General features: G+C 44.8%; 1 long non-coding RNA gene across 1 annotated transcript; it reads left to right on the top strand.

Moving 5' to 3' along the window:
- Positions 1–2,179: 2,179 nt before the first annotated feature.
- Positions 2,180–6,454, top strand: LOC148162231 (uncharacterized). The gene is made up of 2 exons (XR_015767088.1): positions 2,180–3,784; positions 6,205–6,454. It is a non-coding gene; the product is annotated as an uncharacterized LOC148162231 (long non-coding RNA).
- The last annotated feature ends 11,952 nt before the right edge of the window (positions 6,455–18,406 follow it).

Raw genomic sequence — 18,406 nt, 5'->3', positions numbered from 1 at the left:
AAATCTATATTTCCATCCAAGATTTCCACTCAGAGTCCTGATCTTGTCTAGTTTTCAAATGCATCACAAACTTACCATGTCCCAAAACGAACTCCTGGTTCTCAGCCCTAAACATGTTTCTCTGCTGAGCTTTCAAGTCTCAGTGGTGTGGCATTATCCACCCTGTTGCTCAAGCCTAAAGCCTGGCAATTTCTTCCTTTTGTTTAACGAACCCCTCTGTACCACATTTAATCCAGTTCGCTTAATCCAAAATTCCAATTCCAAAATACATCTTGAATCCTTTTGCCAATACCTAAACTACTATGACTTCTCATTCAAATCACTGACTTTGCATCCTAACAGACTTGTTTTCCATCTCATGCTTCCCAGGAGCCGCCACAGTAGATCTAAAGCATTAGTCAGACCATGCACTCCTTTCCTTGAAGATCCTGGTAACTTCTCGTAGCATCTCCAAGAACATCCAAGCCTGGGAGTGACCAGGTTTTGTCCTCCTCTTTCACTTTAGATCCAGCAGAGTGATTTGGGCAGAGGAGAGCAATAGGGTTTCCGGCCTCAGGGCATTTGCACGGGCTGTGCTTCATACCTGCCTGGTTCACACCTACCCTCTTTCTTCACGTGGATTGTTCATTGTTATCTTCCAAATCTCATCTTAAATGTCACTTCCCAAGAGGTCTAGAGGGCCACCCAATCAAAGGCAGAATCCTCCCTGCTCTGGTATTCTCTCCCGTAGGACTCCCTTCTTTTTCTTTAATAGCTTGCCCCAATTCATACTGGATATTTGTTTTTTACTTGTTTAAAGTATCTTTCACAGCAGGGAATGGGACTGTAAGCCAGTGCTAGGATTTTTTTTTTTTTTTTCCTTTCAACATTATCCCTCTGGTGCCTGCCCTGTGGAGATCCTCAACTAATATATTCTTCAATTAAGTGAATGACTTAAAAAATAAGCAAACAGCAGTAGAACAAGACAGAAATGCAATAGATGAAAAAATTCTGCCACATAGAATTAGAGGATTGCCATAGCTTTCAAAACCAGAGGATGAGTGCATTTCAGGAAAGTGAAATTTTAGTGAGCATTTGCTTAGCACTCTCAGGGCACTGAAATAAATTGTGAATTCTCTACAGAAGAGGTAAAAGATGTTATGGTGAGACAACGAAATGAGAGAGAAAGGGAAAGAGAGACTAAAATGCAAGGGGTTGGTAGGACCATGGCAGAAATTACAACAGCATTGGAAGCAACAAGGAGCAGAGTCACCACTGCAGAGAATGAGGTCAGCTCCGTGAAAGGCACTCTGAGAACACAGAGGAAAGGGCCAAGAGCAGAGAACTGGAAGGAACATCACAGAGCTGCAACAGGTAGACAAAGAAATGGCGATCCTAACAGGGAGAGCGGAAGGGTGCGAGAAAGATCCAGATACGCCCGTGCACAAATTCATGACAAAACTAACAGCACCTGGAAATATCTTGGTGACTTTCTTGAATTCAAGCCAGTGGAATTACTTACTCATACTTTACCTAGCAAAGTCTTCCTTGTGATGGGAACATAGGCTTCGTAAAGGCAGGGGCTCTGTCTCTTGTTCCCCACTCTGTCCTCCGTGTCTTGTACACAGTGGGTACTCAATACATATGTGCCAATTTTAACATAAAAAGTTTTTATGTTCTTGTAAAAATCAACAAATAGGACAAAGGATTGCTGTTTTATTGTTGACATATACAAACTTCAATAGATTTACAGTAAAATTACTGTAATCAAATTATAGGCACTGAACAGCAAAATACATAATACAAAATCTATTTGTAATCTGTGAAGAGAAGAATCAAAACAATAGTGTTGGGGAACATTAGCATAATTCCTTTGAGTTTTTACCTAATCAAAGAGACAAAAGTATCTGGTTATAGATAAATTGAATAGTATAAATTAATAAGATTTAATATATAACAAATTTTATTGAAAAAAACCCTCTTCTTTTTAAAGTTCGTGGAACACTAAATGACAAATTTTTAGTTAAAAATAACTCGTGCATAATATAATTTTATTTTAAAAAATTTGTATGCATGTATACAAATACATTTTTATGGGTAAAAATAGTGCAAGAGGGAGACTGCAGTAATAATAGTGTTTTCTCTGGGTGGTGGGATTTCTTTTGGGGGGGGCAGTCTGTTTTGTTTTTTTAAATTTTTATTTAAATTCTAGTTAGTTAACATATAGTGTAATATTGGTTTCAGGAGTAGAATTCATTGATACATTGCTTCCGTACAACACCGAGGGCTCATCACAACAAGTGCCCTCCTTAAGACTCATCTGGGTGGTAGGATTTCTAATTATTAATATTTTCCTTTTATTTATAAGAAATTTTCTATCCTTTCTACAATGAGGTTGTATAAGTGAAGGGGGAAGCTAGCCAATTCATGCTCAAATGAAATATTAGTAAAGAGATGGTCCGGCATAAGGGAGGGGTGACCAGTAGGAAGGAGGAGATGTGCATACAGACAACAAAACCTTCAGTGTGTTTTGGGAAACTTTCCTAAAGTATAAGAATTGCGAGAAATCCAAGCAAAATACGTTCTATATGGAAAAGACAGCCAAGGTTGCAGGCACCCATCGTAGGCAGAAGGCTTTCCCAAGCACAGCGTACCATGAGGTAAAGAACAGAAACAGAAACAATCTCAAAGGAATAGAGATATTAAAATTAATGTAACCCTGGAAGGATTATATTACTCTGCTGTTGGTTTTGGAAAGTGAAGAAGACTTGAAGCCTCTTAGAGCGATAAGGGACACGGCGGTGTAGTAAAAAGAACCCTGTAGAATTACGCATTCTTGAATTTGAGTACAAGGTCTGCTGCTCAGCCAGCTTGTAACCTGATTACTGAGAAGTCTCTGATGCTCGGTTTTCTCATCTGTGAAGTGGGGATAACGATGCTTGCTTCGGATGGTTGTTATATTGAATTATCCAAAGAAAGCATAAGAACGCATGTGGATAAACATATGTATGTATGTATGTATGAGTACATGTATGTATACACACATGTATGTAGAAGCAGGCATAAGTGAATCTGGGGTTGGTTAGGACAAGCTTTTGAAAGAAATGGGGCTGGGGCGCCTGGGTGGCTCAGTTGATTGAGCATCTGCCTTCGGCTCAGGTCATGATCCCGGCGTCCTGGGATCGAGTCCCAGACTGGGCTCCCTGCTCCTCGGGTAGTCTGCCTCTCCCTTTCCCTCCCACCCCCTGCTCATGTTCTCTCTCTTTCTCGCTATCTCTCTCTCTCTCTCTCTCTCTCTCTCTCACATAAATAAATAAAATCTTTAAAAAAAAAGAAAGAAATGGGGCTGAATCTTGAAAAATTAATTGGGTATATACGTGTGGAGCACTTAACAAAACAGGCACAGGGGCATAGAGAACCTGTCTGCCTTCACGAAGCTTATGGATGGCGCGTCTACAAAGGCAGCACAAGATAAGTGGAGAAAAGACTCCCCTGAGGACAGAAAGATTACGTCATGCAGGAGAGCATCATGGGCATCTCACAGAGGAGATGCTGACATTTGAACTGGACCTTACAGGGAAGCCAAAATCTGGACCACAGATCCACAGGCAGGAGGAAGACTGATAAAACTCCCTCCTGCATTAGGAAGAAGGATGAAAAAAAGCCAGAGGAGAAAAATAACACTTTGTCAACAGAGAATTATTCGAATTGATTCCATCGACAATCATCACAGCCTCATTTTTTTTCTACGTATCTTCAAAGCTCATTGCTCGGGAGGACAATGCAGGCGCAGAGAATCGAGAAGGTGGGGCTTGGGGAGCTGGTAAAAAATCAAACGCTCACGTATTTATTTCTGCCTGCTTGCCTGTGACCAGTGTTTCACAAAAGGAGTGAGAAATTAGTAACCACATGCTGGGCAAGATGTTCCTGAGAATGTCAGGAAGCTTGTTTGTCAACCTTAATTGACAACTGATGTTTAAAGACAAAGCATAATTCTCCTAATTTAAGGCACAGTATTGCTACTTAATGCCAGAGGGGGAAGAGCTGCTATATGCAAAAGCCTGTAGAAATGAGAAATATGGACAAAATAATCCCCTTTTTGTTTTAGGAAAATGTAAAGTGGTGCCCCAGGGATTGTTGGCAAATATTATCATCTTTGAAAGCTACTACTTAACACAAATTCCGGGAAACCAGAGACTTCTGGGTAATGTGAATCACAAGGAAAGAATGCCCCGTTTTGTGGCTGAAACTTTTTAATGGAATACTGGTTGATTTTAGTGAAGAAGGCCAGGGGTCAGGGTCAGTTTGGGAGAATTTCCTGCTTGTTTCTGTCAAGGCCCCTCCATAAGACGGTTATTTCTTGGCTGGTTTGAAAGGTTTCCTGTGATCACCTACCTGTGGGGGCCACTCACATCTTTAGAGATAGGGCTCCCCTTTTTCTCTACATTGCTTAACTGAAGGTAGAGCTTCATAGGGCTCTCCTCATTCTCAAAATGAACATTTATTGAGCACTGGTGGCATCCATGGTTCCTGTCTTGGAGGATCTTGATTTAGAGGTGGTGTATCTGCGTTGGGATCCACTCAGTAAAACGGAAGCACTCTACAGTTTAAACCAGAGGGGATTTAATACAGGGACTTGGTTACCTGATGAGGGGGAAACTGAGGTGTCAAAGGGTATGTTAAGGCAACCTAGGGATTAGCAAAAGCAGGGAAGTGCCATTGGCCCAGGGCTATGGCAGGTCAGGGGGAGTGTGGCTGTGTGGTGGGGGCACCTGACGGGGCAGTGGGGGGAGCTGGTCCTCTGGGGGGAGATGGAGGTAGGATGGGGGCGGGAGGGTGTCCAGGAACATTGTCAGGAGCATGCCGGAAGGCTGAGGAGAGGGGGTAGGTATCTTGACTCCTTTGGGTTTCCAGCTTTCTAATCTTTCACTGGTGTCTTCCTTCTCTGTCCAGAACTGGGGGCCAGGGGGAAAGTTCTTTGAGAATACAGAGTAAGCCGGGGATGAGTGAGGCCACCGCGGGGCATAGGGAGAGAGATGCCTCAATAAGGACTGTCATGCGCTGGGCGCCGAAGTAGCTCTGTGGTAAATCCTATGCAAGCAGGTTTTACGGACCTCTGTGCGCTGGGATGGCTTCTGAAAAAGCTATTCTCTGAGTGGTTTCCTAATGAAGAGTTCTATGGTAGGAGAGGGCGGGGTGGGGGTTGGGGAGGAAGGACACTCTGAAAGACAGGGGTCAAAGCTTCTGTTAGAGTCAAGGAATGACAAACTGCAATTTGGGGTTAGAGCCTCAGTGGATGGCAGGTGTGCAGGGGATGAAGCTGGAAAGAATTTGGGACCTCCTGGCGCTTAGGGCGAGGAGTTGGCCTCGGCTAGGACTGGGAGAGCGTCACGGAAAACCCTCTCCTGGATCCGCACCCGGTGGTGGAAGGGGAAGCCTGAGGAGAGGGAGGTCAGTTAGGAGGAGGAGAGATTGAGGGGGAAGGGCAGGACTCGCCAGGGTGGAGAGCACAGAGAGGAGGGGGGCCCAGCGACATCAAGAGCATGGAACGTTGGTGATTTTGGTGTAAATGATGAGGGCAGATGAAGCAAGCCCCGGTGGATGCTGGTGGTGCCCTTTACCCAACAGGAGGAGGGAACTTCTTATTTACCTCTCTGATATTTTCTCTATATGCTGGTGCTTATTTTTGGCTGCTAGTGGAATTTGAAATGGAGAAAGCTAAGGATGGCAGACAGGAAGAGAGTAGACAGAACAGCTACTGCTTTGCTTTCCCCCTGAGCCAGCTCACTTCCCTCGGGAGAGACACGTATACCAGCATGGACTAACGAGATCAGCTGATAGCTGTGGGCTGGAGGTGGGTCGGAGCTGCGAAGGAGCTGAAGGTGGAGCCAGCCTCTACCTCTGCCCGGGTGGGAGTGGAGGTTGGGCATTAGTGAGGGCTTCCAAGAGGAAGTGACTCTTGAGCTGAGGCTTGAGGGATGCGTGGGAGCTCTGTGGGTAGAAAAGTGAGAGGAAAAGTGGGTAAAGACATAGCATAGGAGAGAACATGGCAAATTTGGGCACCACCCAGTATTACCCAAGTTCCATGTTGGACCACTCCGGTAGCACAGTGAAGGATGGACAAATAAAAGATGTTTAGCAGAGAACACCAGCTATTTACCAAAACGTCCGTCTTCTGCCTGGATACACAGCTAGACCACATTTCTCCGTCTCTCTTGCTTGTAGGTGTGGCTGTATGTCCTTATCCCAGTCTATGCAATGTGTGCAGAAGGGAATTATGCTACATCCTGGCAAGGGCCTTTGAGACCTCCCCTGCGCTGGGCTTTATGCTTTTCCTCCTGCTGGCCAACCGGGCTGAGACCTTGGAAACCAAGTCAGGAAGATCCTGGTGCTGCCATCAGCACAGGCCTCCCTACTTTCTGGAAACGCACGCTGGACTGTTATGTGAGCCAGAAATAAACGTTTATTATGTCGAGTCATTGTGTATTTGGATCCATTCCCATAGCTTAGCTACCCTAAGCATACACAGTGACATAAGAGGTTGGTGTGAAGAAAATGAGGAGAGTCTCAGCTAGGGCCACGAAAGTGGGGATGGAGAAGGGGGAGGGAGAGGGAGTAAGCAGCCCCTTAGCAGACGGAAAAAAAACAGGACCTGGAAAGTGGTTGGCTTAGGGGATGAGAGTGGTCCAGCATGACTCCCAGGTCCTGACTTGGGTAACTGGTCAGATGATGATAACATCCACGATAGAACCATGAGAGGAGCAGGTTTGGGAGGACATGTTTGGCGTTAGGTGTATGGATCTGGCTTCGTGAAGAGGTCTGGGAGTTAGATATTTGGGAGGCAAAAAGTTATGAAAGCACGATATCATTCATTTAAGCATAAAAGTAGAGTGTAGAGAAGAGGCTGGATAATGGAATTCTAAGAAACACCAAGATTTTGGTTTTTTTTTTTAATATTGGCCTTCAAATATTTTGATAATGAAATTCTGAATGTGTGTAAAATTGGGAGAATAGTGTCATGAAGTCATGCTTCAGTGATTTCACTTGTACTGGTTATCTACTGCAGGTAACAAATGACCCCAAAACTTGGCCACTCGATACAGCATTCGTTATTGCATACTGTTTTGGTGGGTCATAAATCCAGGAGTGGCTTAGCTGTGTGGATCCAGAACTGCGGTCATCAGAGGCTTGACAGGGGCTTGAAGATCAGCTTCCAAGGTGATTCCCTCACATGCTTGGCAAGTTAGTGCCGGTCGTTGGCAGAAGGTCTTACTTTCTCTCCATGTGGATCTGTCCAAAGATTTGCTCAAGTGTCTTCATGGCCTGTTAGCTGGCTCCTCCCCAAAGTGAGTGATCTTAGAGGTAGCAAGGCAGAAGGTGTATGTGACCTATCCTTGGAAGTCAGGTACCTTCATTTCCACCACATCTTGTGGTGACATAGGTCAACTCTATCCTGTGTGGGAGGAGAATACACAAGAGCATGGATACTAAGAGGTGGTGGCCACTGGGGCCATCTTGGAGGCTGGTGACCATATCACTCAGAGCCAGTCTTGTTTCCTCTGTACCCCCAGCCCATGCCCTTTGCCTAGATTGTTTTGAAACATCCTCAACACTGCACCATGTTAGTATTAAGCATTTCAGTAGATATTTCTAAAAACAAGGACTGTTTTCACACCTGAAAAATCAACAGTATTTTCTTAATAGAATCCAAAATCTGGCCAGTATTAACATTTCCTTGACCATTGAGTATATTCCTATGTAAATGTACATAGATATACATATATATTTATTTATTTTATCATTTGGTTGTTTGAGTCACACTCCTACTAAGGTCTATAGATTGCAGTCAGGGAAACTGAGGGGAGAACTTCAAGGCCACTGGCAATAAGGACTGGATAATGTCCATTGGGCACGGCAAATGAAGGCTTAGGTTGGTAGGATTGTGAGAACAGCTCTAGAGGGCTTCCTGGAGTGGAGACCCGGCTCCACAGACTCAGTGGTGCATGGGAAGTGAAGGAGTACAGAAGTTTGGCTGTCAGGTGAAGGAGAAAGCGCTATGGCTAGAGAAGGGGCTGCATGGAACAAGGGATTTTTCTTGTAAGCTGGGAAAGGCTTGAGTGCATTTTGCTGATGGTGCAAATGAGTGTCAACATCTGGAAGAACGAGGAGAGTTACTAAGAGCTCAGTGGTCGGGGACAAGGCAAGGTAGAGCCAGAAAGTTCTTTGAACATGCCAAAGTCGACGGGGAGGGAGTCCTGTAGGGCATTGCCTTAGACGCCACCGAAATGACTTCAGCAACACAGTCTCCCCTGTTCTCACTAATAACGAACAGTGGCACACACAGCACTTACTTCTACGAGCCATGGCAGGAGATGGCCTCCAACTCTCGGGTCCTTCTTAGGGTCCCACCTGCTTAAGCCCAGGGCTTCCTTCCAAACCATGGAAAAGACAACCAGAAGTGGTGGGGCCATTCCTCAAATCTGAAAACCATCATGCAAGAAACTTTGGCGATAAAAGTAGGGAAATAGCAGAATTCCTCCTGCTTTGTCCTGGTTTTCAGAAAATCGGGAGTTCTGCATAGGAACTGGGGGTGACAGACCCAGGGCAGTAGGATAAGGTGGAGCAGACTGTTCACTGGGTAGGGGCATGTGGGCTCTGGAGCTGATTGAAGACAGAAACTCTCTGCTCATCAGGCCTCAACCCCGGGGCTATGGGACAGCAACCCCAGCAAGAGACATCTTTTTTTTCTGATTCATACAGACATACTCCATATGGGCTAGAAGCAGCCCAGGAAAAACTCAAACAGATACTTCTATACAAGTTCTACCAATGGCTCAGATGAAGGATTCTTTATTCTTTCTGATGCTTAATTCCATGCTCTCAATCACTGAGAACAAACCTTCTGTTCGCAGAGTCTAATAGGAACTTCTTGAGTGAGTATTTGTTAAAGTGATAGCTCTGATAAGCAAGAAATCATCCACAGATGAGTCATGCAAGAGGCAAGGCAATTATTAAAGAAACACATGGGAAAAATCTACGACCTCATTAGAAAACAAAGAAAGTAGAATTGAGCCGCCTTGAGGCAATATTTTAAACACATAAAAATAGAAGGATTGTGCCCTGTGCGGGGAAGTTGGTGATGAAGCTCGCCGCTCACAGGACAGCTGACATCATCTGAGGACAAACCCATTTAGAAAGCATCATGGCAGCAAGCATCGAGAACTATAAAGATGCTCTGATTGTTTTTCCTCCCACACGTTTATCCCATGGAATTCATTCAGAGGAAAAAAAAAAGCTATATGCGTGAAATGGTTCATTGCAATGTAATCTGTAGTATCAGATACATAATAGAAGCTCAAGAAATAATGATGCATTGATCTAGCAGTAAATAAATATATGTTTCTGCTCTAGAACATTCTATGTAGGGCAGTTCTAGGATACTGGTATGTTTTCAGAGGTCGTATGCGTCCCACCATTTTATAACCAAACAGCGTATACAAAGTACACACAAGTGGTCTCTTTTGTAGCCACAAGTGATCTTTGGCAAAACTTTTACAAGGAAAATAAGGGAGGCATTGCTTATGTGCTTAATATAAAGTAATGGTTCTCAAATTTAAACGTAACTCAGACTCCACCCCCAGCAATTCAGATCCACTAGTTCCCACATATCTGACAAGTTGCTCAGGGCCTCCCTTCGAGAACCATCGCTTTGGAGTAACTAGCTTTTGCCCAGGGAATCCTAATTATGTCGAAGTCTCTGGAACAGAGAACAAAACAGAGATGTAAGTTATTAGGGGTGGCGAATCATGTCTTACTCAGCCATGTGTGCCCAGCACCGAACCCCATGTTGTGTCTGGGTTAATGCTTGTTAAACTGAGTTGCACCCACAGCCAGGAATTGCAATAAACAGGGCACATCTTCATTTCCCTTTCCAGTTTCTGTCCATCCACTGGAGGCAGGAACGGATGAGACCTCCGGTCACGGTCATGTTTATGCGGGGACCACCTGGTTGGCTCTAGCTCTCCGCTCTGATGCTTGTAATAGTTGAACTGCTGTTGAGCCTGGGCAGCAGGGCAGGTGGTGAGTCCTGCTCTCACTACTGTCTTTGTGCTTCTTAGATCCTGGACTCTCGGCCATGGAAGCTGAACTCCGTGCATTTTCCATTTTCCACAGTGAGGACAGGGAGGGAGCAGTGCATGAGGCACTCAATGGATGTAGGACAATTTTAAAAAAGGACACCAATTAGCATCTCTTTCACGCCTCTTTGTGTTTTCACAAATCGTGGAAATGCCAGTCACTTGTTTCCAAAATGCTGTGCAAAATTTTGTCATGGTTTTCAAATTTTGCTCCCAGTTATGTTTCCCTACAGGGTTGCTGGTTTGGCATAGGATTAATCTTTTAAATTCCTTTTATCTTGGGGAGAAATTATATTTTTATTGTTTTAAGATGCATTTTCCCATCTCCTGGTGAGGGTGAACAAACCTCCTATGTTCCCGTGTCCATTTGTGTTTCTTCTTATGGGACTATGGCACCTTTGTTAAGTTAAAGAGAGTTCCTTTTATCTCTTCTCTAAGGCTTTTTCCTTTTTAAAAATTAGACTATGTATTGAAATTTACCAAATGTTTTTTCAAGTGTAGTAAAACACATCTATTTTTCCCTCTATTATATTGTAGCAAATTACAGGAATGTGTTCTACGTAGTATACAGAATTAATTCTACTTGGTCACAACATATTATTTTCTTAATATTCTGCTGGATTCAGTTTTTAAATACTGTCTCTGGGTATCAGTTCATAAGTGAAATTTGCTTGAGACCTTTTTTTTTTAAGATTTTATTGATTTATTTGAGAGAGAGAGAGTAAGCGAGAGAGAGAGAGAGCACACGAGCAGGGAGACAAGCAGAGGCAGAGGGAGAAGCAGACTCCCCGCCGAGCAGGGAGCCCGATGCGGGACTCGATCCCAGGACCCTGAGATCATGACCTGAGCCGAAGGCAGACGCTTAACCGTCTGAGCCACCCAGAAGCCCTACTTGTGAACTATTGATCACATATTGATGGAGCCAAGGCCCCCCCTGCTCCCACTCTCTGTATTTCTCCAATCTGCATGGAGGCTCTTGTGCTCTGTTCTACTCTTCACAACATTATTCTCTTGTGTGTGTTTCTTTCTCCTATTTTCCAGTGCTTGTTGGGTTTGTAACCCTGTTGTCCTAAAAATTTGGCAGTCATCTGTGTTCGGTCAATCACCTTGATCCAATTCCAGTACCACTGCTGCTGTGCCTAGGAAAAAATTATCTCTATTTTATATCTTTCTGCCCTATTCCAGTCTCTTTTTCAGACAGATAGTTTTTTATTAATTGCTTTAGGTTTTTTAGATCAATAGTGATATTATACACAGACCATAATTTCATCTCCTTCCCAAAAGCTACATCTTGCTTTCCTTTTCATTGTCTTATTTCATTGACTAGAAACTCCAGACCATATTAGACACGGTAAGAGAGGACAACTTTATCTTATTTTTGATGTTAATGGGACTCACTTTTTCACCATGTATATCATATTAGCTGCTGGTTGTATGCAGACATTCTTTATCTTGTTTGGGTTCTACTCTTTGTTCCTTCTATTTCTAGATTACTGAGCAATTTCTTTAAAAATTAAGTATTGATGTTGAATTTTTATCCATTTCCTTTTGACCTTCATGCAGAAGTCAATTTCTCCCCCTTTAACTTGATGAAATAAATACATTTCCTAATGGAGAGAGGTCGGTGTCAGCCTTTCCCCCTGATCTTCTTGCATTGTGTCTGTCACTGCAGAGCAAGGTGAAAACAAGACTTGAGGGACAAGTGACAGGATGTCCGCTGCCAGTGAAGGGGGCAAGATGGACGGACTGAAGTCTGATTTTCTTGTTGTCGCTGTTGCCCCAAAGACAGCCAGGGCCTGCACAGGCAGCTTCCCGGCCGGGGTACCAGGTCCACTTTGTAGCTATGGAACAAGATAAAGCCACCTGAGGAACAGGATAGAAACCATCTCTCTGGCTCTTCACCAACTGAATCACCAGGTGTAGACATTGCACGCTTTCTCCTCATCAGCTCAACACGCCAGGAAGGGATGCAGGGGCCGAGTTAATGAAGACTCTTTACTGTCGCTTCTCAATCTCTCCCCGCTTTTTGAGTAGGGGTTTTGATTCAGCAATAGTTCATATCTGGCAATTGTCCTTAATCCTAAACCTTAAGACTAAGCCTCAGGAGTTCCAGCAGCGATGGGCAAATACTTTTCTTGTGAACACTGTTTGGCAAACGTGCCCAATTATCTCCTGTGTTCACAATTATTTCCACAAGTTACATCCTGGATCTTTCTCATGTAATAATAGAGGCTAATGAGTTATGTGGGAGGAGATCTTTCTTTAAAAAAAAAAAAAAAAAGAATTCAGCAGCATGGAAGGTGAGCCACCTTTCCATGAGTGTGTGATCCTAAAGGCCTTTCTTAGTATTTAACTATAAGGTTAAGGCAACAGCCTGAAACATTTTAAGGTCTTAAGTGAGGAGCCTAGTAGGCCAGGTTATCCAACTGTGAAAGAGGCTTCCGAGTGTGCTCACTACCCCAAAACAGGCTCAGTGAAGGGAGATCTGGGAACTCTGGTCGGCTGCCCTCAACACCTCCAGCATCTTTCCCAGTTGGACCCTGAAGGGATTCATGGTGTGTTCTAATCACAGCCCTGCTAAAAGGAGAAACTTCTCCTAGCAAGCGTTTGCATCTACCCTGTGACTGATCCCCACAACTACCTCCTCGTCGCACTAACACCGAACAGGCTGGGTGGGAATTAGACCCCTCAGTGACCTTGCTCAAAGAGTTTTTGGGTAGATCACACCGCTCTCTCTCAGCAAGGTAGAATTGGGGCTGAAAGGTCGAGCTAGTCAGGAAATGGACATGAAGATCCCAGGTCAAGTGGGAGCAAGAGAGGTGTTAAAAAAACCAAGGGCAGGTGAACATTATGAGGGAGGAAAGACTCTGAGGGTACAGGACAGAGGGTGGAAGGCAAAAGGAGAAGGAAGAAACAGATGTGCTGAGTAACGTGGGTGAGTCTAAAGAAATAATGGCCTAGGTTCTAGATGTTTCCAAGCTGTGGTTCTCGGGAGGCACCCAGGTGTGCTTTTGCTTCTTGGTGTGTGTTAGCCTGCGTGTTCTCGCAGTCAAAAGACCCTGCCCCAGACATTGACCGTTGGAGAACCTCCTTCTGCAGACAATGGAACCTTGAAAACTCCATCCTTACCCTCACCCCTTTGTTCCTAATCCGCCCCCCTCACAGGAATCCCGTTGGAACAGAACATGGCTGGGAATGTCCAGAGCTTGAGGATTTGAAGTTCACCAGCAGGGCTGAGAGCTAACTCTTCACACTTATACCCACGAAGCTGGAGATCTTCTGTCCCCTCAAGGAGAGCTTATCGAATGTCCTCAAGTCATGAACAGTTATCTACCAACAGTGCTGGGTAGCCAGTCTCCCTCCCGTCTACTTACAACCCCAAAGCTGGCCAGGATGGCAATGCCACCCAATTCTCAGTTCCATTCTTTAGAAATAAAAGAGGGAAAGAACAAAAGGTGAGAATTAATTGTAGGGGGTGGGCATATCCGAAGAATATTTCTGATTGTGGCTCAGTGGAGAAAAGAGGGTTTGAATGTGATCTGAGTCAGCATGGGGAATTTTCCGAATGCCCTAGGATTCCCACGGAGCCCCCCGCTGACCTTCAGGGCCCATTTCCCGGAGCAGCTTTTCTCAGATTAGGACTGAAGGGTGGCGAGAAATTGGGCGTGCACGCACAAGAAGAAAGGCATTCCCTGTGGAGAAAGTAGCAGGATGGAGGACGCAGGGAGGATCAGCATATCTAGACGGAGAACTAAGGACGGGAAGGTAAACTGAGGCTAAGTCCTGTCGTGCTCTGTGGGCGGGCAAAGTGGGCATCAGAGTTACAGGAACAGGAGAGGGATTCACCAGCAGCCCTGGGGGAAGGACAAGGCTTTGTACAGACTGGAGTGAGGAAGTCGGAGTCCTGGTGAAGGCTGTCGTTTTAATAAAAGGACGCCAAGACCAGGGCAGATGAGTGACTAGAATGGGCCATGAAAGGAGGCAGTCTGGGCTACTCTTGGAGGTTGCTTGCTTGTGTCTTGGAAGGGGGACAGTGCCTTTGAGAAAAGCGAGACGTGCCAGAGGAGGGGGAGGAGGGAGGGTGATGGGGGAGGGGAGGCCCTTCTTGAATCACTTTAAAAACCTTCCAAGACCCAACTGACAGCATTACCATCAGATGTAAGCACACTTTGTCTCAGTTAGGGGCAGGCTCAGAAAGACACACTTAGGTTATAGCTAAATTAGGCTGAACGTTTCAAGTCTGCACTGGGGGAAGTGTGTTGGTCCTTATCTCTAACATGTATGTCACTAAATCCTCGAATGTGCTTGTAATTTGTATAAAAATGTGAAAACAAAAAAACCCCAAACCAAAAAACAACAAAACCAGCCCAGCCTCCCTTTTTTCCCGAAGAGAGTTAAGTTATCCTATGGTCTCCAGCCTTGGATTTTTAATTCATGGTGATGATTTTCAAATCAGTTAAAAATCTCCTGCGTATTATCAATTTCTGACTACAAATTAGAAAAATCCAATCCGTCTGTCTTAGCACCTTGCATCTCTGAGAAGACATTCTTTCCACAATGACATTTGAAGGATCTCTGGAGGTGACCAATGGGACAATAATTCTGAGTGAATTTAGAAATTTTAATTACTGTTGTATTTAATTGCAAGTGGGTGCTGTGGGGAAAAAAACTGTCAACAAAGGAAGTAATTATTTCAAAGAATTACATCTGCTCCCCGTTCTCTGTCAAAAATTTCTCTCTAAAAATGTGTTTCTTTAAAAGTAACTCAAAGCAGCTGATGAAATGTAAGACCACGGAAAGTTTCGAATCCCAGAGCAAATGCGGATTCATCAGGGATCATTTGCCAGAGACTTGACTCAATGGCAAAAGACATCGTCACCTTCCCTCACATCCCTTCCCTGGGTTTCCTACGTAAGTGAGTTCGGATGCTTGCAGTTTTGTTTCCGAAGCTCAGTATTTTCCACTTAAACACTTCCTTTTCATAATACTTCTGGTGTCTCTGGAGTGTTATTACTGTTTGATTTTTCCCTTTTCATAATGACTCTGACTGTGGGCTTTTTGTTTTTTGTTTTTTGTTTTTTTTAATTTTAAGAGAGTGGAGAGAGCAGCACCAACACTGCAGACAGGTCTCTGAAAGGGGAGACAATCCTGTAAACCTTCCCAGGGTGCCTGCGCCACTGGCCAAGGCTGGTGCGCGGGAGGTGGCAGCCCCCAAGATTATTCCCCAGCATCCTCTAGCTTGCTGGGACCCACAAAGATCAAGCCCGCCCGAGAGGCCCCCGGGGCCCAAGAGATGGGCAGAAGGCGAGGTCAAAACCCGGATTTGGGCTGATGCTCTCTGGAGGACAAAAAGGCAGCCGCCTTATCAGTGAATTTAATGAGCACCTACTGTGCGTGGGGACATTGCCAAATGCTGCAGAAATCCCTGTCTCCAGGGTGTTTACAGTCGATTGAGGAGACGAGGTCTCTAGACCAAAATGATTTAATTATCATCTCCTCAGGCCGAGGTTCCTAGATGATCTTGCTCAATGGAGGCCTCTTGTTCTTCCCCATCAGAGAACATCATGATTTTCCTTTTTTTTCCCCACGTTCGGAACACTTTGTCTAACATATGTAATTGTACATTTATTGGCTTACCTGTTTGTCTGTCTTCCCGTGCTGAGCTGTAGGAACAATAAGGCGGGGGCTGCATTTGTGTTGCTATTGCAACTATCGCTACTATCCAGTAACGAGCACGGTACCTGGCGCATAGCAGGTGCTCAATAAATGTTTCTTGAGTGAATGAATGAATGAACGAATGAGTGAATGAAGGCATGAGAAGCTTGGCTGGGGCAAGTCTCATATGCCAAGAGAACATGTTGCAGGCACAGCTAGAAAGAAAGCTGGTTCAAACCACTATTGACAAGGATAAGCCATTTTCCTCCCCAGAAATGACTCCAAACTGCAGGTGGGTGGGTGTCCCTGTGCCTAGAGGGGTCTCCTAACTGAGGACCTCATGGAAACAATAAAGGAATCCAATGAGGGTGACAGAGACGCCTTTGAGAAAGAACCGCATATATTTTATTCTATATTAACGTAACGATCCTATGGCCAGGGGTAGAATTTTGATGACAACCACCACCCCCTCCTCCCCGAGGGGGCTGCGCAGAGCCATTGCCCGGTGTGGCTTGAGGAGCAGTCTCTGTTCTTGCCTGATCCATATTTCTCTTCTCCCAGCTTCTGCTGACCTCCTTCTGAGTCTGGCATGGGTCCTTAAGCTACTCTGCCTGCCTGGGAATCCATCACTTCCTTGTTTTGGGGTCTTTATTACCATTCGCAGAATACTCTCAGTCTCTGAAAATGTGATTGCTCAAATTTCACTTTAAATACCGTCGGTATCAGTTGATATTTATAGAAGTTTTACTTCACTCTATGCTGCAAAAAGCCTCCTGCCCGTTAGAATTCTCTATCTGCCTTCTGTGCTTCAGCAAGAGCAAGAACAGGATCAACAACAATGGTAACATATAGCCACTATTTACGTAGCGCTTCCTCTGGGGCAGGCATGGTGCTGACTCCTGATTTGCCGGTGCATGAAGAAGCTGAGGCACAGCATGTTTTAGGTGGAGCAGGGGTAACTGTGTAACAGGCAAAGCCTTATTTTTTGGTGCTGTTACTGTCCGTGTGGTGTGGTGGTCAAGGCTATCCACTGGACCCTGTGATTCGGGGATTCAGGTTGCTTGGAGGTGCCACCCTCCTCTAGGGCATGAGCATCCCTGCTTTGGTCCTCTGAATCTGGCGGCAGTTGATAAGAGAAAGGAGAGGGGATCAAGCAGAAGGGTTTAGATTCTAGGGCTAGAAGCGGGATATTCCAGCCCTCTGCTCAAATGCCATCGGCCCCCCAAAATCAATTCTGTTGCCCCATCTAAATGTAAGGGGGCTGGGATGCGCGGTCCTGTTACATGCCCAGGAAGAAGAGGAAATGGTGTTAGTGAGTAACTAGTTTCTGCCTCCCAAAGGTGAAGTGACTCATAATACAATAAATGACGTGGCCCTGGGACTCACACACGTGTCAGTTGCAAGCTGTTAACCGCATGTCCGTACTCCATTTCCTCCCTTCATCCCTCGGTTCGTTGTCGCTGTTGTTTATTGCATTTTGTCTGTATCCTGCACTACAGCCACACCACGAAGGGGAGGTTATAATCTGCTCTTTGTCAGGAGGACTCCCCTCCTGATCAAGGGCCAGGCTGAAAATGCATTATTGGAAGGGACAGGAGCATGGATGCTGTGACCTGTCCTCTGAGAAACCGTGTGACCTGCCTCTGTTCGCGTCGGCAGCTAGCTCCGGGGTGCTGTTCCTGCTGACCAAATTCCTGCCAGATGCCATGAGGTCACTTTGAGCAAGGACATTGGACCCCTCTGTGGCCGGCCTGCTAATGTACTCTTTGCTGGAGGCCTTTAAATCGCAAATGTAGTCTCCCCTTGCTACACCTGCGTAATGGGTACAACTTTATTTTACCAGCTCAGTTGTGCAAGATACGTACCTTTAAATATTTTTTGAACTCACGTGGTCATACTTCATTAATTCTAATACATGCCTTTTCATGTGTTAACATCTCTGAAATCTGGATCTTACGATTGATGGGATCTCTGAATCTCGATTATTGGCCGGGTGACAGGGCCGACGTAATGGCCCGTGGATGTTTGAACTTGTTCGTCGGCATTTATATTATTGTCCCTTCTGTTGAATTCTATGCATTGTCGGTAGTACCCAGGTTGAGTTTAGTTGCTGTTTGAAATGTTTTCAAAATGATCATCCTGAGTTTCAGGATTGAAATGAAAAGTGAGAGTTGACAGGAAGGTTGGGAAGCAGAGGGGTGGGGTGTAGAGATGGTATTAGTAAAGCAAATATTTGTATTTGGGGAGTCACTGAAAAGCAACAACCTCATGCGAGGTATTAGAGGTAGATTACTACAAGTATTGGAAACTTTGATACATTTTGTTACTGCGTTATGTAAAAAGGCATTGCCTGTTTGTACAGGTGGGGCAAGAATGCACCCACATTAAGCCTCTTAGAATGGGTGGCGACATCTTGGAAGGAAGCCTGGAGCCAATAGTGAGGACACTTGTAAGAAATGTTTTATCATCAACACAGAGGACAATACGATACAGGCACATATGAACATTGATTCAGCATGGTTAGACTCTGAATGCAAAGATAACTTCTGGAATTTCTTAATTAATTTATTTTCTTTTTTATGCATACACAAGAGTGATATATAATAAAAGTCTATGTCCCAATAAGTCTAGGAAAA

The sequence above is a fragment of the Eumetopias jubatus genome, unplaced genomic scaffold (genome assembly GCF_037043125.1).
Source record: "Eumetopias jubatus isolate StellerSeaLion01/CBP00866 unplaced genomic scaffold, mEumJub1_p1.0 scaffold_17, whole genome shotgun sequence".
Taxonomy (NCBI): domain Eukaryota; kingdom Metazoa; phylum Chordata; class Mammalia; order Carnivora; family Otariidae; genus Eumetopias; species Eumetopias jubatus.
The sequence above is the reverse complement of the archived record's forward strand: the minus strand, read 5'-3'. Positions and strand labels throughout refer to the sequence as shown.